The sequence below is a fragment of the Carassius carassius genome, chromosome 12, assembly GCF_963082965.1.
Source record: "Carassius carassius chromosome 12, fCarCar2.1, whole genome shotgun sequence".
In the NCBI taxonomy this organism is placed as follows: Eukaryota; Metazoa; Chordata; class Actinopteri; order Cypriniformes; family Cyprinidae; genus Carassius; species Carassius carassius.
The window spans coordinates 32004840-32014822 of record NC_081766.1 but is presented as its reverse complement, the minus strand read 5'-3'; the positions used below and the strand labels follow the sequence as shown (position 1 = coordinate 32014822).

At 35.0% G+C, this 9983-nt stretch overlaps 1 pseudogene; it reads left to right on the top strand.

Moving 5' to 3' along the window:
* The first annotated feature begins 3330 nt into the window (after positions 1–3330).
* On the top strand, positions 3331–9983 carry LOC132155352 (RNA-binding protein RO60-like; annotated as a pseudogene).

The following is a 9983-nucleotide window of genomic DNA, read 5'->3' as shown; positions in this document are numbered from 1 at the left end:
CCTAAAATACACAAATTACTTAAATAAATATTCTGGAAATCTTACAGATATGTAAAGTACTTTTTTATATATATATATTATTAAATCTTAGGCCTATATGCTGCCTTTTTCCGGTTGAGTTGTCTCTGGTTTAGGTTAATGTGCTTTTGTACATTAGCATTGCCAAAATAAATGTAAATGAGTTTAGAGAAATGATAACTAAAACAGAGACTGTATATATTTATATTTATTTAATTTATGTAGTTCTTACGGTAAAGCGATGTCACGTGATGCGTGTTACTTTACTCAACATAGAAGCTAGTAGCCAATCAGAATCATCTGGGGTTGCACGAATGCGCATTTTACTGGGACTGCTTGAGAGGATTTTCATTTTGCGTGTCATTAAAATGTTCCGAGTTTCAAATGCGGCTCGGCGATAGATGTAAAATTACTTCTTGGTCATGAATATTAATGAGGGTTCGTGAGTGGACACTTAAAGAAGGTTACTAAGCAACGTCAGTTCAACCTAATTAATATTCAGTGTAGCTTTTGTGTCGTCCAGGGTTTTTTTTATTTTATAGTATTTTTATTTTATTTTTTACCTTTTTTACCTTTATTATTCATTAGCATTAGCCCTTCCACTCATTTTAGCTAGTTGGTCATCTTTATATGGAGTACCGGTGATTTTTTTTAATTTGCCTGTACGCATTAATGTCTATATTAACAGACATAGGCCACTGGTTTAGTCGGAGAACTGGACAGCAGTGATATAAAATGTGATCACTTTATTAATACAGTATAAAATAACTAAGACAAATTAATGAGAGTTTGTCTGCTTAGTTCAGATGTTTGGTTTTTAATAGAAATAGACAGAAAATCTGCAGTATAGCGCCCTCTAGTGAAGACAATCGACGCGGTCGCTTTTGTTAATGCAGTACAATCAGCAAGTTGTCTTTCTCGTCAAGTTGTCTTTCTCGTCTGTTGTTTTTTGTTGGTTGTTTTACTTATACTGAACTGAGATGTGTTTTACACTGCACGGTACTCGTTTCTTGTCAAACTAACGTATTAGACTGTCTTTTCATTATAGAAATAAATAAATAAATTGCGACATTAAAAGTTTTTTTTAAGTCCATTAACGTTACATATAGCCTAAGTCAAAAAGTACAAGGCAGATGTGCTGTGCAGTTTAAAGCATGTAAAACAGAATAACAACATTAAACATTTTAAATATATAAAGTAAAATAAAAACAATTCTAGGATAAAAAAAAATGCTATTTAATATTAAGGCAGTTACATACATTTTTTTTTTTTTTTTTTTTTTGGCAAACATCAATGCCTTGAATATTATGCGAGCAGCTATTGGTAGCCAGTGCAAATTGATAAACAGAGGTGTGATGTGTATTCTTTTCAGCTCATTAAAATTGTATCTTGCTGCCGCATACTGGATTTATTGTAAAGGTTTGATAGAACTGGCTGGAAAACCTGCCAAGAAGGCTTTGCAATAGTCCAGCCTGGACAGAACAACAGCCTGAATTAGGAGTAGTGCAGCATGTTCCGAAAGAAAGGGCTAGATCTGTAGGATTGGACAGTTTTAGCAATAAGTTTGAGAAAGTCAGCTGATCATCAATCATAAGTTATGGTTGATGTGCCTAACTGGAGGGTGAAATTGATTGAATGTTGCTTTTAATACATTTAATAAAATGTTAAACAAAAATAAAAAGTATAATGAAAGTATAATATAAATTAAAAAAAATAATTAAATACACACACACACACAATTATTTATATATGTAAGATAAAAAAAATTATTATTATTATTATTATTTTATTTTTTAAAAAGCAATAATGAAATGCTCTGGGCTTTAATTATTATATATATATATATATATATATATATATATATATATATATATATTTATTTATTTATTTATTTATTTATTTATTTATTTATATATATATATATTATTTTTTTTTTTTTTTAAGTCAGATTCTCTGATATTATAAAATATGACAGTTTCAATACTTATATTGTACAAATAAATAACGCATTATTTACATGGGTATCAGTGGGTTTTGGGCCATTGTGTGGAGCTCCTCGCTGTTCTCTTTCTTCAATCTGAGTTTTTGGGAAGAGCTTCGACTCTCGGGAAGATCTAGAGACTTTGGCTGAGGACAACAGCAGGTAACGTTAGAGAGCTTTAGAGTTATTAAAAGCTACATTTTGGTATACTTACTGAAGCAGCGAAAGAGTTTATTGAAAGGTGTTAGCATCAGGCTAACTGATCTCCCTGCTTCAGTGTGTGTGTGTGTGTGTGTGTGTGTGTGTGAGAGAGAGATTTAAAGGCTGTGGTCTTGTTGTTGTCTATCAGTGATGTATGGGTGTGATGGAGCAGTTCAGTGTTGGCTGGAGTGTATTCTGAGCAGGTTTTGGCTAACAGGGTTAAAGATCTGCTGATCTGAGCCTCATTAAGCTGACAGAACAAATTGAACCATAGACAAACAGATTATATTGGTTTATATTGGTTTATTACAAGGTTAGAAGCTACAGTGAAGTGTACTTAGAGTTTTGTTACAGCAAGTTGCACTGTCATTATTATTGTGTCACTTAGCATTTATTATTATCAATTTAGCACTTGGTACAAAACAAGTACAAATATGATTGTGTTTATAACCATAACACATATAACAGCTAAACATCAGTACATATTTCAAGATGGATATTCATTTATTTTAAAATATTATTTAAAAATGTAATATTTAAAGAATATATATATAATAGTAGGTTACTTATAATTGAATTTATGTAGTACACATGCACACATAGATTTTAGAAGTAAATATTTTAGTTTTTTTGTATAACATTTATAAATATAGATATAGTTAAAATTATATTTAATATTTATCTAGTGTGTGTATATATATATATATATATATTATACTTAATATGTATTATATGTCATATATATATATATATATATATATATATATATATATATATATATATAAACATTTAAAGATAGATATTTATTTTACATTTTATTTGTTACTTGTTATTTATTTCATTTACTTAATATTTCTGTTTTACATATCATATCATATTAAATATACATATTTTAAAATGTTTAATATATGCAAACACAACAGAGAAGGCAATCCAAATCGTAGTCAAGAGAATGCAAGGGTCAGGGCAGGTAGAAAACAATCAATAAACGAGAGACAATCCAAGGTAATTCACAGCGAGATCAGGCACGGAAAGAAATCGCTCAAAAATGTAGACTGGGGAGACTTCGAAATGAGGAAGGATCTGGGAGATGCTTATATAGTCACCTAATGGGTGTCAGGTGTCACACGATGAAAGCTGAGCATGTGTTCTTGTTCTTTACAGCTGTTGCAGTTGTTTGTAAATACATCACGTTTCAGGGAAGCGTACAGTGATAAAGAGAACTCGGAGGGTGTGCAGAAGGTGTTTGTGTATCTGGAGGCCGTGGAGAAAGCCAAGCGCTGCACTGATGAACAGGAGCTGATTCATCTCATCGAGGAGCAGAGGCTGGAGAAAGAGCAGATCCTGACCAGCCACCTCAGGTCCAAAGAGGTCTGAATCACATTCAGCTTTAATAAACAATTCTATATTTATTTGAATCATCTATTGTAAGACAGACAGTTCATTGCTAATTTTTCTTAGGTATGGAAAGCACTGCTGAAAGAGATGCCCATGGCTGTTTTATTGAAGCATTTGGGGAAGCTGACAGCCAACAAGCTTCTGGCAGCAGGAAGTGCGGATGTCGTAGCTGTTTCTGAGAGGATTCAGGATGAGAACGCTCTGAAAAAGGTCGGGTTACAACTACATAATTTTAACACAATGGTAGCATTCAGCAAAGTTGGTTTATTCTACTGTATTTCTATTTCATGTTATTTGTAGTTTTATAAATAGCATTTGGATAAATGTCTAATTTAGTGGCATTCATACATTACATAAGTAACATGTAAAATGTTAAAATAACTTGAATATACAAGTTATAAACCTTTTTTTTATTGTTTGATGGGAAAGTGATATATTTCTTTGAGATAAATGGTGCTTGATTTGTTATTTTGTAGTAGTAGTAGTAATAATATTAAACAAATTTAAATTAAATTAAAAGTTTCCAAATACTGTACAAAAAATGTATTTATTTATTTAATGACAAACCTAAAAATGTGTGTATGTCAAGTCAAGTCAAGTCAAGTCAAGTCACCTTTATTTATATAGCGCTTTAAACAAAATACATTGCTTCAAAGCACCTGAACAACATTCATTAAGAAAACAGTGTCAATAATGCAAAAATGATAGTTAAAGGCAGTTCATCATTGGATTCAGTTATGTCATCTCTGTTCAGTTAAATAGTGTCTGTGCATTTATTTGCAATCAAGTCAACGATATCGCTGTAGATGAAGTGTCCCCAACTAAGCAAGCCAGAGGCGACAGCGGCAAGGAACCGAAACTCCATCGGTGACAGAATGGAGAAAAAAACCTTGGGAGAAACCAGGCTCAGTTGGGGGGCCAGTTCTCCTCTGACCAGACGAAACCAGTAGTTCAATTCCAGGCTGCAGCAAAGTCAGATTGTGCAGAAGAATCATCTGTTTCCTGTGGTCTTGTCCTGGTGCTCCTCTGAGACAAGATCTTTACAGGGGATCTGTATCTGGGGCTCTAGTTGTCCTGGTCTCCGCTGTCTTTCAGGGATGTAGAGGTCCTTTCTAGGTGCTGATCCAGCATCTGGTCTGGATACGTACTGGATCCGGGTGACTGCAGTGACCCTCTGATCTGGACACAGACTGGATCTGGTGGCCACGGTGACCTCGGAACAAGAGAGAAACAGACAAATATTAGCGTAGATGCCATTCTTCTCATAATGTAGCAAGTACATCGGGTGTTATGGGAAGTGTTTCCGGTTCCGGTTTACCTAATTAATGCAGCATAAAAATCCTTTAACGGATTTGGATATTAAAAGCATATTAGTATGTTATGTGTAAGCCAGGTTAAAGAGATGGGTCTTTAATCTAGATTTAAACTGCAAGAGTGTGTCTGCCTCCCGAACAATGTTAGGTAGGTTATTCCAGAGTTTCGGCGCCAAATAGGAAAGGGATCTGCCGCCCGCAGTTGATTTCACACAGGGAAGTCGTGGCCTAATGGTTAGAGAGTCGGACTCCCAATCGAAAGGTTGTGAGTTCGAGTCCCGGGCCGGCAGGAATTGTGGGTGGGGGGAGTGCATGTACAGTTCTCTCTCCACCTTCAATACCACGACTTAGGTGCCCTTGAGCAAGGCATCGAACCCCCAACTGCTCCCCGGGCGCCGCAGCATAAATGGCTGCCCACTGCTCCGGGTGTGTGCTCACAGGCATTCGAATAATGTATCTCTTAAATTGTGAGTGTAGTTGCATCTGCATTTTTATTCTTTAGCTTGGGTTAAACTAATTTTACTTTGTTGGATCAGCAGCTATGCTAATGATGTCTCTATTTTGTTTCTATGTTTTGCCACGGGATTTACATCCCGTGGTAACTAGGATTTACACAAGCTCCAGTCTGGATCCAGAACACCTGAGAAGAGATGATGCTGACCCTCAGAGGACCCCAGATGATCCTAACCTTGAATCAACAAACAGAACTAACAATTATTGCTACATGTGTGACTGCATCATATAATTACTATTAATTAATAATATTGATAGTTCATCATCTAGCTGACTACGTCTTGTATTATTATTATTATTTTTATTTTTCTAAAATCCTGTCAAACGTGCACAAACTACTAGCTACTACTAAATATTGTAGAAACATAATTTTCTGTAAAGTTGCTTTGTAACGATTTGTATTGTAAAAAGCGCTATACAAATAAACTTGAATTGAATTGAATTGAATTGAACAGTGTGTGTGTGTGTGTTCACTGCTCTGTGTGTGTGCATTTCGGATGGGTTAAATGCAGAGCACAAATTCTGAGTATGGGTCACCATACTTGGCTGAATGTCACTTCACTTTCACTTTCACTTTTGATATTCTAGGTATTATCAAATTGCCTGAGTTTTGAGAACGTAGCGGACGTAGAGGATTATAATGTAAAAGGAGCTCATTCAAATACTGAGGTGCTAAACCATTCAGGGCTTTATAAGTAATAAGCAATATTTTAAAATCTATGCGATGCTTGATAGGGAGCCAGTGCAGTGTTGACAGGACCGGGCTAATATGGTCATACTTCCTGGATCTAGTAAGAACTCTTGCTGCTGCATTTTGGACTAGCTGGAGTTTGTTTACTAAGCGTGCAGAACAACCACCCAATAAAGCATTACAATAATCTAACCTTGAGGTCATAAATGCATGGATTAACATTTCTGCATTTGACATTGAGAGCATAGGCCGTAATTTAGATATATTTTTGAGATGGAAAAATGCAGTTTTACAAATGCTAGAAACGTGGCTTTCTAAGGAAAGATTGCGATCAAATAGCACACCTAGGTTCCTATCTCCCAAGGGTAACATATAAAGCGTGAAGAGTAGCGGCCCTAGTACTGAGCCTTGAGTGTGTGTGTGTGTGTGTGTGTGTGTGTGTGTTTAATGGTTTCCAGATAAGTGTTATATTTAAGTTAAATGAAGCTTGGTTTGGTTTGTTTTGTTTTTTAGTGGTAATAATATTAAAATAATTATATATATTACAAACCTAAAAAAAATTTCAATGGTTTGCTTGATAAGTTTTATATTTCTTTAGAATAAATAATGCTTGGTTTGTTATTTTGTAGTTGTAGTAATATTATGTTATATTAGTATAGGACTAAACTAATACATGTAATATATGAAAATGTTTTCTAATTTTTTGGGATTCGTACATTTTTGATGAAATTTTAAATTGAGTTGAACATTCCAAAAGTGTGACATTTTAAAGTCCTATACATTTTGTCTTTTAAATCCACTACTTCAGGCAAAAACACATCTGAAAACTATAAGAGAGGTCACGGAAAGCATAGCAAACTGAGATGGGAGCTGGACAGAGACATTGTTCAAGCCCTGGACTGTGCCTTCTCCAGTAGTATTTCAGTGAGTGCCGTCATGAAATGTGCTGTCGAACGTGTGGTTTTCAATAGACTACAGAAATCATATTGTGATGTTAAGCTGTGACTCTTTATGTCTGTAGACTGTGGAGCCCACAGGCAAGCGGTTTCTGGTGGATGTGGATGTGAGCTCTTCTCTGAGCAGCGTGACTCACGGTAGGCAGCGGCTGCGGCCTTGTGTTTGGTGAGAAACACCACTGCAAACCTACTCGAATCCTGTTAGTCTGTGAAGAGACCGAAGTCATATATTAAGGTAATATTTTGTCCTTGGAGGAAATGTGTGTGGCTGTCGGGGTCATTTTACATTTCTTGCATATTCCTTTTCTTATGGGACGCTCTAGTTTTGTAAACATCGATGAATGGCACTCAGCAGTGCATTCCTCTAATATGAATCATTTAAAAACACTTTATGAAAAAGAGTGACATGTTGATTATAACCAACTAAGAATGTACAAACCCCATGAAATCAAGACTTTTGTGACTTTTGGTTGATTTGTGTTAGCTGGAAGGCTGTCTGCATGCTATTCCACATCTAAAAGTAACATTTAGCTGATATAGACTTCTAACCCTTTAAAGTATATGAAATAATCTTTCTTTTTTATATATATATTTTTTTGAAAACATGTTTTTTGTTAAGCATCATATTTTATAGATCAGGCTATATTGCTCATATAATATGATATAGTGAGAGTATGGAGGAAAAACATACAAAACTAAGCAAAGTTTACCCAAAAATAAAAATGTAAAAAAGGTCTTGTGACCTTTGTGACACATTTGACCGTTTTATTTTTTAAGATCTTTTACATGAACACGATCACCTGTGTGCTAAATCTTTAATTTTTTTGGTAATTCCTGCAGATTTTAAAGAAGAAAAAAAAAGATGAAGAAGCTTCAAATTCAGTTTCAAAGTGGTTCTCTTTATTTTAATGGCAGGTGATTGCACAGACGGAGCCAGACACACAGATTGTGGTTTTCTCTAAAGGAAGTGTTCTTCCCTGTGCTCTCTCTTCTGATATGACATTTATGCAGGTAGCAGCACAGCTCATCCAGGTGAGAAGATGCTTTTAGTGAAACATTTTGTGCTATATAAAGACATATATAGAGACATGTTGCTTCCTGTTAATACTTCAAGACCACAACATAACTGCAGCATCCTGAATGCATTCAGCCAACAGAATTCACTCACATATTCTGTAGTGTCCCGTAGCCTCATTATAAACACAAGTTGTAGTCATCACACCCCTATGTGAATGATTAGATCTAGTTCATCTGTAGTTATAATAATCCATATGTGACTTCTCTCCAGACTCCTGGTCGCAGCACAGACTGTGCCTTACCCATCACCTGGGCCTCAGAGAATGATAAAACTGTGGACGTCTTCATCATTTTCACCAGCAATCAAACGTTTGGGAGGGAAAATCCAGCAGACACACTGAAGATGTATAGACAAGTGAGTGCAACCCGAAAGCTCATTACAATGTTTTACTCTTTGCTACCTGTAATATGATTTAATAAGGTTGTTATTAAACACTAATTTAGTGCAGTTAATTAAACAATTACTTTAAAGTTATTTTTTTACAATGTCTTTTTAATGATTTACACACCTGCCACAGTAATGTCATATCTATTGCATCTTCATTTTTTTTTTTAGATAAATCTTATCAAATATATGCTATTAATACAGAAATCTCTCGTTCACTAAGGCTGCATTTATTTGTCAAAAAGAAAAAAAAAAGAAAAACTGAAATTGAAAAAAAAAACAGACAGCATCTCCCTGACATGATGTGAACATGCATGAACATTTGGGCGGCATTACGCAAATATTTCCACATCGTGATGTAGACATGGGTGGGTGTGTTAAAACGAGCCGTTTTAGCCCGTTCTGGATCATCCTTCTCTTTTAGATATAATAATTCCATTTGTGGGAGACATTGAGTTTTGTAACTCTGCAGATCTTATACATGCACAAATAGCTACATAACTCCCTAAAGAAAATCACATCATATGACCCCTTTAATCTCACATTGTTTGTAATTAATTGCAATTAATCAGATATGAATATATTTATATTATAGTCATAATTTTACACTGAATCTCAAAACTACACAGAGCCATATTTCACTGACAAGCTAGGAAATATCATGTTCATAATCGCAAATGAATCACCTTCGATTATAACCGTGATATTGCCTAGCTTGTCAGTGAACTACGGCTCTGTGTATTAAATGTCGCTCCATCTGAAAGCAGGTGATGGCGATTTGCTACCAATCACGGAACTGGCTTTACTGACGAGATGTGCTTGACAAACTGCACAGCCCTAGTTCATATAGTCTCATATAGTTCATATAGTCATGCAGTGTTCCTGTGGCTTAGTGGTAGAGCTTGCGTTAGCAGCGTAAAAGATTGTGGGGTCAATTCCCAGGGAAAAAAATGTATAGCCTGAATCCACTGTAAGTCTCTTTGGATAAAAGCATCTGATAAATGCATAAATGTATAATATATACAATGCATTAAGTTCTGACAGACATAATTATAATCCATGTTGAACACAGTTGTGCTGCTTAATGTACAAAAGAACAGCATTTATTTGAAATAGTTATTTTGTAACATAAAAGTCTTTACTGTCACTTTTGATCATTTTAATTTGTCTATGCTAAGTAAAAACAGGAATTTCTTTCAAAATTGTCATGTAATAATTCATAAATGAATCAATTAAACATTACTTTTTCTAATGTAGTTTTCTTCATTTTTGTCCTGTGTTGTCTTGTCTTTTTTCAGAAAAGCAGTGTATTTTCTAAACTGATTGTGTGTGGATTGATTGCCAGCTCCCTGTCCATCGCCGATCCTGAAGACGCGGCATGCTGGACATCTGTGGCTTCGACTCCCAAGCAGTTGATGTCATTCGTAACTTTGCACTCGATGTCATTTAA